Raw genomic sequence first — 12,710 nt, 5'->3', positions numbered from 1 at the left:
TAAAAAGCAAGTGGGTTTGCTTTTTAAGCGTCCCTCAGGGTCCTTAAGTGATTCCATAGTCACATCCAAGGTGCTGCTAAAACCTGGAAACTCCAGTGCAATGGAAAACTCCCTTAGTGGTAATACTTGGGAGTGTTGCACCTTATGGTCTGTTCACATGGGATTGATTCAGCACTTTTCTGGTGGGTTTTGAGAAGGAAACAGCAGCAGTTTGTACAGAGCAGCTACCATGTGTCCCTCCCACCTCTTTTCACCTGGCTGTTTACAGCTGCCCTTGTCTAGTGACTTTTAGAGCCAGCACTGAATTTTCCATGCTTCTCTAACGATTTGTACAGCTTTCCACCCCCGTTAACCATCTGCTGTTTTTCACACCCATGGCATTTCCAGTGGGGCTGTTGCAGAATTGCACTTAATGGGCAGATTAAAGGTGATCAGAGCTTATTGTGGAAACCAAACTCTCAGCTTGACAGTTTTTAGATGGTTTCTGTCCCTTTAGCTCACAGATGGCTCAGAGTCATAAAACCTAAACAGTCCTTGTTAGGACTCAGTCTGCACGTTTTCCAAACGTGCAGTCATTTTCAGAAATTATTTGGCTCAGTGAAGTGTGAATGTGCCTCCAGAGCACTTGCAAAGCAGAAAGGAGATTTTGGCACTGTGCATCTTATTGTGTATATTTTTCCCTTGAAAGACTTTGCTTTAAATCTTATTTTTTACCCAAGTCTTTCAAATCTCAGTGGCAAGACAGACCTGCATTGTGCTGCAAAGGTCCTGCATTTTCCAGTGAGTCTGAAGCTGTGACAATTTACCACTTTTATGTTTTTAATGGAGACATTTAAAAATGTGACAGTGAAAAAACCCAAATCATTGAAATGCTCAGGATCTTCATGGCTATTAAAATGTTTCATTGCTTAATTCTAATATGCAAAAAACTGCCTTAAACCAGCTGAGCTGCATTTGTTTTAGGCAATGATAAACACTGGCCTGCCCTAGTTAAGGGTGGACATAATGCTTTCCTCTGGAAGGCAGCCAGGGAGGCAGTCTGTGCATGTCATAACTGTGCATTTTATCATCCCTACCCAGTGTGGCCACTGCAGAATTAAAAGTTCTAATGAAGGGTTTATTTCCTCGCTTAAAGCCATCTTACACCATCTGCAGGCTCAAAAAGGGGAGTCTCTTTAGAGAAGTGTATTAGTGTAATTATGAGCGTCATTATTCACCTCAGCATGGACCATGGTGTTACAGTGGTAGAGTGGCAGCATTGTTGTCAGTGTAACTGAGCTGTGGTGCTCAGGCACTCCTTGGCCACACCTGACAGATCCTGTGTTCTCTCGCTGGCACTGCCATTAGATGTCTTAAGTCTGACCATGGACAGGTGACTCACGGTGTCTGGGCTCACCTGTTCTCATTTGCCCAGGCTGAGTTTGTAGCAATTGCCAAGGCAGTGACAGATAAATTACGTGGTGGCTGCTGCTCTTGTTGTGTGTTGTGCTGATTTCTCAACTGGATGCGGTTGGGAAGTGGCAAGAAGTTGTGGGCAAAGTCAGAATGTCTACAGGCCTTTGAGCCAGGGTGAATTTAAGAGTCACAGAACGGTTTGGGTTGTAAGGGACTTTAAAGATCATCTAGTTCCATCTCCCCTGCCATGGGCAGGGACACCCTTCACTAGACCATGTTGCTCAAAGCCCCATCCAACCTGGCCTTGAACATTTACAGGGATGGGGCAGTCACAGATTCTCTGGACAACCTGTTCCAGTGCCTTGTTTGCCATGTACACTTGGACCTGAACTGTTCTTTTTTTCCTGTGCTCTCCTGCTTACAAAAATCTGAGGATGAAAACAGAGCTGCTGAGTCTCTTGAACATCTCTTCCCCTGTGGTTGCCTGAACCCCTGGTTTTTTTCCTACTGCAGATGCCTCTGTTGCCTCAGCTTTGCAGAGAACGAGGCCTTCTACCCAGTGTGTCCCTGAGCACTCCTGTGGCTGCAGTGCTGCACTGGATTAGCATCCTGCTGCTGAGACCAGACACTCCATGTGAAATTAATTTAGATGGTTCTACTATTCAGCAAGCTGATACCAGCCCTTCTCCCCTGTCGAACTGAAAAACAAGAGCAAAAGGGCTTATCCCCTTTCCTTGGCCTCTCTGGGATGAATCTCCTGTTACATTTGTGACCAAGCAACCAACTAGTCCTGATCTGAAACTTGTTTGCACCTCTAAGTGTAATACTGGAATTCCTAACTATGTTGATTCTGGCTAAGTAGGAACTGATCCCGGTGGCTTCTGTTAGCAAGTGCAGTCTTGGGAGAGTAAGGGAATTGTTTCAGCTGTATTTGGGGAAGAGGGTAAGAAGAAAACTACCTGGAACAACTCAGTTTGTGATCCTCCAGTGCCAGGGAGGACTAACACCAATATATAGCCAGTACTCCTAAGGCACGTGGCCCACTGGATTATCTTCAGTCTCCCACAGGAAAGTAATAATCCCCAAGTTAGAGGGATGAACAACTGAGTGCAGAGACTATCAATGTGCAGTGTCCAGTCTCTGCACTAGGCTAAGGTGAGGATGGGGGTGAGCTGAGCCCTGAGCCATACTGGACATACTGGAGCAGGTAGAGACAAGAAAACCTGCTGCAAGGTGCTGTTTCCTTCCAAAGTGAAATGAGAGAAAGATGTTTCATACCTCTGTATTGGGATACAGAGCCTTCTTTGCTCATATGCTTAAAATTAAGGCAGTGTGTGAGGTGGTGGGGAGGGTGTTCCTCTCTGGTCCCAGGGTTGATACAGCTCCCTGCTCCAGGAGAAAGGGGGAAAGTGCTGTGTAAAGGTTAAGGACTGCAGGGATTAAAATGCTACAGCCCTGGGCCCTCTGCAGCATGGCCCCTGCCTCTTTGAGTACCAGGTGGATTTCTGATAAGCAGTCTACTACTTGATTCTACAGTCCCCCTGAAATATTTTAAATGGCAAAGCCATTCTCAATATGTGTAACTGAAAAAATGCCAAGATTCCTAATGCAATTTAGACATAGCTATGGAGGTGGTGGCTTTGCTTGGAAGGACATTATGTACAGAAACGAGGGGAAGGGGATTGTATCAGATGATCCACAGCAGCCTGTCTGCCAGCACAGCATCTGTTTTTAATCGGTCAGTCAGATCCTGTTTGAAGCCTTTCTCAGCTGTGCTTCCCTTGAAAACCAGATTCCTCATCCAGATGTGGCAGGACTGCTTGCCAGTGTGGTTAGCACAAGAGCAGCAAAACTCAAAATGTTACTGCATGCTCAACACTTTCACCAAGATGTTATGAGAAGTCCTTGCTCCAGCAAAGATGTAGGTACCAGAGCCTCTTCTCCGTCATTCCTCCCATCTACTGTAGTTTATTCCTCTCCTTTTTTGGGGGGGGTTAGCAAGGAAGGTTGTTAAATTCCCAACCTTGTGCTGTGGAAGGTGTCAAAAACAGTTCCGTGTCCTCTAATACTGATGCTTCTGAGTGGAACTGGTTTTGGGAGCAGGATCTGGCTTTGTATCCAGGTAGTCAGTAATGGCAGGAGTACCCTGAGCCAGGCCCTGTGGAAATGGTCTTGATAGACTGCTCCTGGACTAGAACCAGTTCTGCACTGTGTCAGTCAGTGTGGTCCTGACACATCTCTGCCTGGTACCTGCAGATCATTTTTTGCCTGCATATGTGATTTTCAGATCCATCCACTGAAGAAGCTGTGGGCAAATGTGATGGGCTTAGTCCATTGGGAAGGTCCTTTATCTCACTGAGAACTGACGTGAATGGCAAGCAGAGGAAAGGCTAAGCATGATCATTTGCTCTTGTTGCATTGCTATTTTTCAGAAAGTGAAAGCAATTTTTAAGTAGTTGATAAGAAGAATGATTTACTCATTGACCTTTTAATGAAGCCCTGGAGTGATGTACTCAACACCTCTGTTGGGACCAACTGTGTGGCCTGTCACAGAGCAATAGGGGTCCTATGTTGTCCATCTTTTCTCAACAAATCTCCAGTGTGCCTGGTACCCTCAGGAAAGGGGATTCTGGGTATGACTGAAGAATGCTTTGGGTGAGAGGGTCTTCATGCTTGCCATAAACCTGAGCTGCTGCCCAAGCTGCAGTCCTGGCCTGGCACATGGATGCTGCATGGTCAGTGCAACTGGGCTGTAGTCTGGCCTTCTGCTTGAAGAAAGGGCTGGAGGTCAAGTTTCAGCTGTAGAGCTACTTTATCAACAGGAGCATTCACGATTGAGTCTTGGTTGTAGGTTTGGTTTCTAGCATGACACTCTAACAAACTGACCCCTACTATAAAGCAACGCCGCACAGGAGCAGACAGAAGTATTGGTATGTGAGTGTCCTGCCCTGGGGTAGGTGCTCGTCCCACAGAACAGGCCCAGTGTCTTCCATCAGTTTATTATGCTTGTTGGAGTGAAAGAGATGTTTGCAAACCCTGATTCTCATTCTCACTAGAATGTTTGTGCAGCAAGGAGCTCATAACTCATGTGTTTTAAAGGTTAATAGCAGCATCTGGCTGCTGGCACAGCTTGGACACGCTGAGGCATTGCTAATGGTCTGGCTGGAAAAGCCATTTTTACATCATCTGAACAGGTTTGCTTGTTTCCAAGTAAGATGTTACCCTGTCTGCCCAGAAAGGTGGCTTTGCTTATTGAAGACTAACACTAATGAACATCTCCACAGGAACAGGGAAGGTGCAGTGTGGCCCCTTGACTGAATTAATAGTGGTAGTAAGGGAAAGGCCTGGCTGGGGTTCATGATCTCTGCTGGTTCTCTGGCTCTTTGATCCATTGGCTTCCTCTTCACTGGACGCAAAGTGTGCAGTTTGGGGCAGGTGAATCCACAGCACTTGGAACTTGTTCTCCTCAGTAGCAACCTGCAGCAATAATGAGTGAAGCATAACACAGCGGCCCTCAGAGAAGTACACATCCTGTGTGGATTTAGGAGTTCCTAAAAGTTTTTGGGCCACCTCCTCAGCAAGCTGCAAGGTCCCAGAGATGACCTAGTAGTGGGAGGTCCCAAAAGAGAGTTGATGACCCAGCCTGGCAAGTGCTCAACTGAGAACAGAAGAGTGGAGAAAGAAACTGCAGACCCTGAGGTCACCTGAATCTGCCACTGGTAGGTAAAGCCTCATAAATCCAGCCCATCCAACCCTTGGTGTCTGCTAGTGAGGGGAAAACCGAGAGAAAACTGCTGGGCATAGCTGAAACTCCCCCTGACAGTGCTCTGCATTGCAGGCCAGGAGCAATCCCCCTCTTCTGGTCCCAGTGGACTTGAGAGGGTTCTTTCAAAGGTTCTGAACAGTGCACTTCAGGAACGCGAGCCTCTCTGATTTGTTATGAAAACACATCCAGGAGTTTGTACACACTGTCAGTAGGAAATATGAACTTGGTAAGAGGCTACTGAGCAGAGACCAGCTAATGGTCAACATCATGGTCTGAATGATAATATTGAACAAGGATTTTTCTAAGGCCAGAGCCATAAAAGAGAGAGCACTAAGCAGAAAAGCAGCTCTTTTATGAGACCAGACAAGAGCATTTGAAAAATGCAAACATATTTTATGGTAATGGTAGGATAGCTTCTTTTGGCAGATCCCAGTGAAGTAGTTACGTTGAAGGGAAATGCTCCATGTCCTGTTGTGGTGCCTTTGTTTGCACTTGAGCATCTCTTTGAACTGGACTCTGTAACAGCCGTACACCAAAACATTTTTGAGGGGCTGGTCCAAGAATTTAGAAACTAATAATAATAAAATGTTAAACCCCAAGATCTGACAACCATGGAGCAGAAAATGCAGAAATGTTCTGCAACCTGGCTGGTGCAGTAGCAGCCATCAGTGAGACCTGCTGATGTGCCAGCTCAGGACAGCAGAGCCCAGGGGCGTGTGTTGGGTGCTTTGCCCATCAGGACATACTGAGACCCAAAGAAGACAGTGGAGCAGGTGGAGTTTTCGCAGATGAAGTGGCCATAAATAAAGATGCCCTTTTAGACATTTTCAGAGCCACTGGTGCAGTTAGGCAAATTCTCTTCTGCTGCATCACATTTAAATGTCTCACTCTGTGCATTGTGATCATCACTGCTACCATTAGCCAGCAAAACTAGTTACACAGTCATTACAGAAGCCACAGCACAGAAATAATTCACAATCAGCAATGAACTTTCGACCTGAGTTACTAAAAATAGATATTGGAGCTGTCCCCCTGCAAAACCCATTTCTCCCTCCTGCCCCATCTTCCAGTGGCCTGTTTCCAAGGGACTCAAAGTGCAACACCTTTTCAGCACCTGGTTTGGAAAGGCCTGTCAGTGTTTGCTGGTGGATGCAAGTTATTTTATTGATTCTGAGTGGCAGCAGGTAGTACAACTAGAATAGTCCTTACACCTGTGGAAAACACACTGCAGCCAGCAGTTTTCTGCAAGGTTTTCTGATGCAGGGCTGCTTCATTAGGCTGGCCTTGCAATGCTCATCAGCCAGCATGAGGGAATTCATCACAAACCTGGAGCAACCAGCAAGAACAACGGGGGCAGCGAGCAGTTCCTGTGTCCCCCATCCCACAGCACAGCTCGCTGAAGTTTTAGACCATCAATGTTGAGTCAAACATGCTGACTCCAGACACTACTCGAGGGGCTTTCACCTGGGGTTTTTGGGGTGAGGAAGAACAAAGCTGTTTAGGAGCCTGCTGGATGCTCCAATTGTTCTTTGATGCATCACAGCATCTGTGACTGGAGTGTGTGCCTGCACCTAGGCACTGCTGGGGAGGTCAGTGCCATGCCCGTGGCTGCTGGGAGCTCGCGCTGCTCCAAGCCCTCCATCTCCAGCTGCCAGCATCCCGTGCAGTCTAAACAGCACAGAGTTTGCTGTGTCTTAAAAATCCCAAGAGCAGAGCAGCTGCAGCCACTCCAGGACAGCAGTAAAGGGACGTGCACATGAGTCCAGAGAGAATTATTCTTTTCTCCTGGCACTATAGCAAGCCCTAATGAGAAGCAGCCCTCGCGAGCTTTTGAAGAATGAACTCACCAGGAGACTCCTCTGCTCTGATCGGCCTCCAACCCTCTCATCTGCTCAGGAGAAATAATAAACTGGGACATACAAGTAATTTTCATATGCACAGTTGAGTAACCTCACATGGGGAGGACTGGCAGGGAGGACAGGGGCAATGCTGGAGCTGCTCTCCTGAGGATCAGGCAATGCAACAGGGAGCCTGCATGGCCCACAGAAGTCTCTCAGTCCCTTTGGGAAGATGCAGAAGAGGGCCAGGGGAATGAGGTGCTCTGTTTCTCAAGGCTAAAAAAGCTGTTGTTTTTTTAACCTGGGCTCAGCTCTGGATCATGCCGGCTGATTGCTCCAGGACAGATACACAGCGTGGCCAGGCACATCACAGGTCCTGGGCATCTTCTCATGACTGCCCAGAGAAAGAGCCAGAAAGAACAGGGTTGTCTTCAACCAAAGAATAAACTTTGAGGATATTATCTGATGGCCCAAACTGTGTTACTCATGGGGATTTCCCTTTCTTTTTTTTAAATTTTAAATATTTCACTTTTTTAAACCTTATTATTTTTCCTTTAGCATTTGTTTTCCTGCTGGCAGACAATTTTTTTGAAAGGTCACATCCAGTTAACCTCTGTTCATCCTACTCTTACTACTTTCCAAGCCACATAAGGAGGATTTGACTTTTTATTCTAGAGAGTAAATTAATAAATAAAATTATAGGCATGGCCCTGAGCCCAGCTGCACACAAATGCAACTACATGCAATTGAATTGCCTCTTTTTTCCAAGACCAGGAGCAGCAATGCAGCTATCTCCCTTTTCCCCCCAAAGTTTGAGCATCTAAAGCTCCACTCATATTTTGCAAAAGCTCCTCAGCTGGGCAAAGCCAGTGATCCAACAGGCACAAGGTTTTCTAAAGCAAATTTCAGTCTTTCCCAAGGGACGAGCCAAGTCAGCTCAGCTGAAGTGTCCTCCCCAGGTGGGAAAAGGGCTCTTTCCGTGGAGTCAGCCAGCCTTTTGCAACATTACTACCACAGACAAAGACAAGGGGTGACAGACTCTTGTGATTTCCAAAAGGTCACGGGCAATTTGTGGCTCTGGCAAGTTTTAGATGTTGTAGGGCTTTTGCTTTCTAGTTTATAAAACCCCCTTGGTAGACAAGATGGGGCTTGGGTTCGATTTTTATAAAATATAGGTTTTAAAATATATATTTGTTGTTAAACCTTGAATTGAGTTCTCCTTGCATAATCTGCTTACCCCAAGATCTCCTGTCTCCTGTTTCCCACAGGAAGATGGTCAGATAAAGATAAACAGAGATGGAAACCTTGTCCATTGCTAGCTGAAGCAGTGACCACTCTGAATTTTCACTTAAAGTGCTTCTTGTGACCACTTGCCAGACATCTGGAGACAAACAGCTGCTAAAAGGAACCAACATAAACCATGGATGTTTTGAATTGTTTGTTAGACTTAAATATTTCTGAGCCTCTTGGTTGTTCTTGTTTTTCCCCCTTGCTTGAATTGTGTCAAAAGTCTTCCAGGAAAAAGAGAAGAACCGAGATCTAATTTCCTAAACATAATGAAAAAAAAAAAAAAGAACCCCAAGTCTGCCAAAGTTGCAGGTATTTGTATCTGCTTCTAAAGAAACAAACAATCAAAACCATCCCCCAAACAAAGCAACTGTCCTCCCTCCTTCCTCTCGCATGACGGGCTAGAAAGTCAACTCTCCTTTCTGGTTTAATGCTGCTTTTCCAAGAAAAAAGAAGTTTTCAAGTTGGAGACAGAATGAAATGGGCTAATTTATGCCAGCAATTTCTGCTGAAACTTCCAAAATCTTGCCCACCAACTTACAGAACTGTAGAACCACAGGGCTTGAACCCCTATCTGGCAAATCTCCGAAGGCAAAAAATAAAGGATAAGCAAATACGCATTTAGAAAATTCATAAACCCTCTGACTGCAGCCTGGAATGCCTGCTGCAGAGCAAATGCCATCATCTCACAAACCCAACAGAATGTTCAGCTGAGTCAGCCAAAAAGTGACAAAATAAAAACAAACCTGATTTGGACATTTGGAGGTTTTTAAAAAGGTCTTTTCTAAGGTAATCTGCAGACACGGTGTATGGATATAGGCTTGTAGGTACTTTTTTTCTTTCTATCCATTCTGCCTTGTGGTGTTTAGCCTAAAGATCACTAAAATAGATATTAGAACCTTCCTTGCCTAGTGCCAGGACATACAGACTTTACTTGTTGGTTCCAGTGCTGTATGTTTAAGAAGGAGCGAAGCCCAGAGAGTCCTGCCTGCTGTGGTAAAAGGGGAGAAGTTCTGCCATGGAAAGCAGGCAAAGGGGTAGAAATGGACAGGAATATTTGATCAGGCTTCCCTGTCAGTGACTGAGATTAGTGAGCCTAAAGAGGAGGTTGATTTGGGTTGAGGCTGGTAATGAGCGTGGCTGGAGGGACACTTTTTTGAAAGCACCATGTGCAGTTTCTCCCCAGTGTCTCCCATGCTTTTACAACTGGACTAACCCCTTCCTGCCTGGGAACGGCAAACAGCAGCTCACTAAACCCCGTTCTTTATTATCTTTGGCCCACTTTAAGTGATAGTCCTAATTTTCCAGGCCAGCAGCACCTGGCCCAGCAAGCTCCCGAGCAGGCTGTGCCACAGGAGTGATGCCGGAGGACACGGGCAGAGCCAGGTGCCCATCCTGAGCAGTGCAGGCATAGCCTGGGACACCAGCGCCCAGGAGAGGGGTTGGTGCCATCACTGCCTCCTTGGGACACAGCTTCTGCAGCATCCCGAAACATGGTGTGACTCTGGAGCTGCAGCACCACCTTAGGGTTTTTTTCCCCTTTCTGGGATAAATGCCCAAGTCACACAAGCCTGGGGATGCACACTGGGGCAGCAAGCACTGCAAGCAGCTGGAAGCTCACAACCAGGGCCTCTCCAGAAGGTCTGTGGCTGGGGAAAGGGTCCCATCCTGGCACGGAGCCTCACCTCACTGCTTCCTCAAGGCCTTTTCAGGATCTTTTCGTCCAGGACAAAATGTCAACAACCTGGCGCACAGCTGATGTTTAGTCTGACCTCGCTGCTGTGTCTCCAGCGTGATGCTGCCTCACAGGGATCACTGCTTCTCAGGCATTTTGCACTGCAGAGCTCTCAGAGAGGGACTCAGCACAAGTGCTGGCTCCCCTGCAAAGCTGAGAGGCAGCTCCTGGGGTCTCGTGTGCTGGTCCAGCCAGGAACATGGAGGGACTGTCACCCAGCATGGGACAAAGCAGTCAAGAGGCTCAGCCAGCACTGTGAACTCCATCAGATGCACCATATCTGCCATCCACTGCTGCCAAACTCCATGAAAAGCTCTGACTTCCCTTCAAAGAGCCCTTTCATTTTGCAAAACAGGGGCATTGGCCAAGGAACAAGTTACTCACCCCATCCCCTGTGCTCTGTCACTCAGACATGGAGCACAAACCCTCCTGGCACCACAGGAACCTTTTGGTAGGATCACACATTGGGCTATTCTGCATTCCCAAAGGAGCAAGCACCTCTGGGGACCACACACTGATTTTTCAGATCAGTTACTGAGGTGGACTGTGAACAGCTCAGAACCTTCCTAAGCTGGTAACCAGGTTCATCCACACATTGCTCCTCCATGGTGGATGGGAACATCCCCACGCAGACACCCAGCAGCCCCAGGATCCCCAGGATGGGATGGGGATGAGCAGCTCAGGCTGTGGGTGGCATTGGGCACACACAGGACTGGACTCAGAGCTGGGAAACGGCACTGAAGAGCTGTGCATGGAGCAGGTGCTGCATGAGCCACAGACCTTGTTGCAGGACATCACTCCAGCAGCAGGTGCCCAGCTGGTGCTGGGATCCTGGTCTACCACCAGGCTGGACCAGGGAAACAGCAGCACATGGGGGATTTTTCTGGTGTGTGGTATTTTGCTTGCAAGTCCCCCCCAACTTCCCAAGGAGCTGGGAGGTTTGAAGGCATCGTACAACACCTGCTTAGAGACCCTCACCCAAATGAGCCAGGCCATCTGGGTGTGGATCAATTCGCCTGTGTCAAACCCTGCAGCTCACCACACTTACAGGGATGGATGGAGATGGAGCAGAGTCCTCTGGCATGGGCTTCATGCTGGCCATGGCCCCCACCTACCTGCTGGTGCTCAGGTCAGAGCACAAAATCAGAGACAGGAGTGGTTCTGTGGGGTGTAGGAGTGCAGGAAAGCAGTGGGACAAATTCCTTTTCTCAGGTGCAGAGAGGCAGCTTCACTTCCCACGCTGTCTACTGGCATGAGGGGAGAGGAGGAGGAAGATGGGGACCAAAGCATCTTGCAGAAAGGGGGTATCCACAGGGCCCACTCCCTCACACACCCCAGGAAAAACCTGCTTTAGACACTTGATAAGTGCAAGTGCAAAGTCCAAGTGCATGGGCAGGAGGATACAGCCAGTTTCTCTCTCCTTTTATTGTCATTATCAACACCTGGGACACTGTGAAAGCTTTCATGAAGGCTGCACCTGGTCCTCCAACCTCATCCCATTTTAGCTGCTGTGTCCTCTCACAAAGCTGCTGTTTGAGTCAGAAAAGGGTATCGAGAGAGCAGCTGTTTCCAGCCACAAGCCCTGCTGTGCCTCCCCCCGGGGTCAAAAGCAGCCAGCCCAGATGGTGGAGCAGGTCAGGAGTGGGATGTGCTTCACAGGATGCTGACAGCCCCCATGTGTCCTGGCTTTACTGCAACCAGGAGATTCCTGCTCCTGAGCATTTTCCTTTGTGGCTCTAACTCCCCAGGAAACCTGACCTCTCCCCCAGGGCAACAGGATGGCCACAATGGCCGCAGAACCTGCCACCCACGCTGCTGTTGTGACAGTGGGGAAGCCAAGCATGTGCAATGCCTTCAACAGAAAGGGTCTTCTCCTGGGACTGCTGATGTTCTGGTGGTCCCTACTTGAGCACAGCCTAGCTTTTGCCTAGATCCAGCCCTAGGAGAGCTCTAAGCCTGGCCCTGGGTTCAGAGTTTTCCCCTTCCATTTCCCCAGGCCATGTCTGACACACAGGTAGCTCATCCCAAGCCATGGCCAAGCCTACAGAGAGCTACAGGTGGCTCTCTTCATGCAGAGCCATGTCTGGGACAGCCCGGGAGCATGAGCCCATCTCTTACAGCTCCTTGGGGCTCAGAGAAGGAGGAATTTATGAGTGGGAAACACAAGCAAAACCCCTGTTAGCCCCATGTTAGCTCAGAAAGCCAAAGCCCACCAGGGAGGCGATGTATTTCTCTGCTTCACTTTGCCATAGTGTAGCTCTTCTCCCCAGGGAGAGTTGAAGAAACACACTGCTGGCCAGTGGCAACCTTCCCCATAACATCTTCCAGGGACTGAGAGAGACTGGAACCACCCTGGCCCATGTCATGCCTCACCAAGCCAATCTTCCCACCATGTGAAAGCTGTGGCCAGACCTGTCAGAGAAGCCAAGAAGAGGGGCACAGCCCCTCAACTCTTGGTTCTTGAGCCAGCTGGGATCATGCTTAGCTGTTTTTGTAGCAGCAGCAGAGGCAGCAATGGAGATGTAGGTGGGTGCTCTGCCAGAGCTGAGGGACTTGCTTGGCACTGGACATGGCACAGTAAGACTCCAGTCCTGCACAGCAACAGTGCTGCCTGTGACAGGCTGTGTTACTGTCTGAAGTCTAAATTTGGCCCTGTGGCCAGCACCAGCTTCACTGCTGAGAAGCCAAG

This window comes from Corvus hawaiiensis, chromosome 2 (genome assembly GCF_020740725.1).
Source record: "Corvus hawaiiensis isolate bCorHaw1 chromosome 2, bCorHaw1.pri.cur, whole genome shotgun sequence".
NCBI classification, from domain to species: domain Eukaryota; kingdom Metazoa; phylum Chordata; class Aves; order Passeriformes; family Corvidae; genus Corvus; species Corvus hawaiiensis.
The sequence above is the reverse complement of the archived record's forward strand: the minus strand, read 5'-3'. Positions refer to the sequence as shown.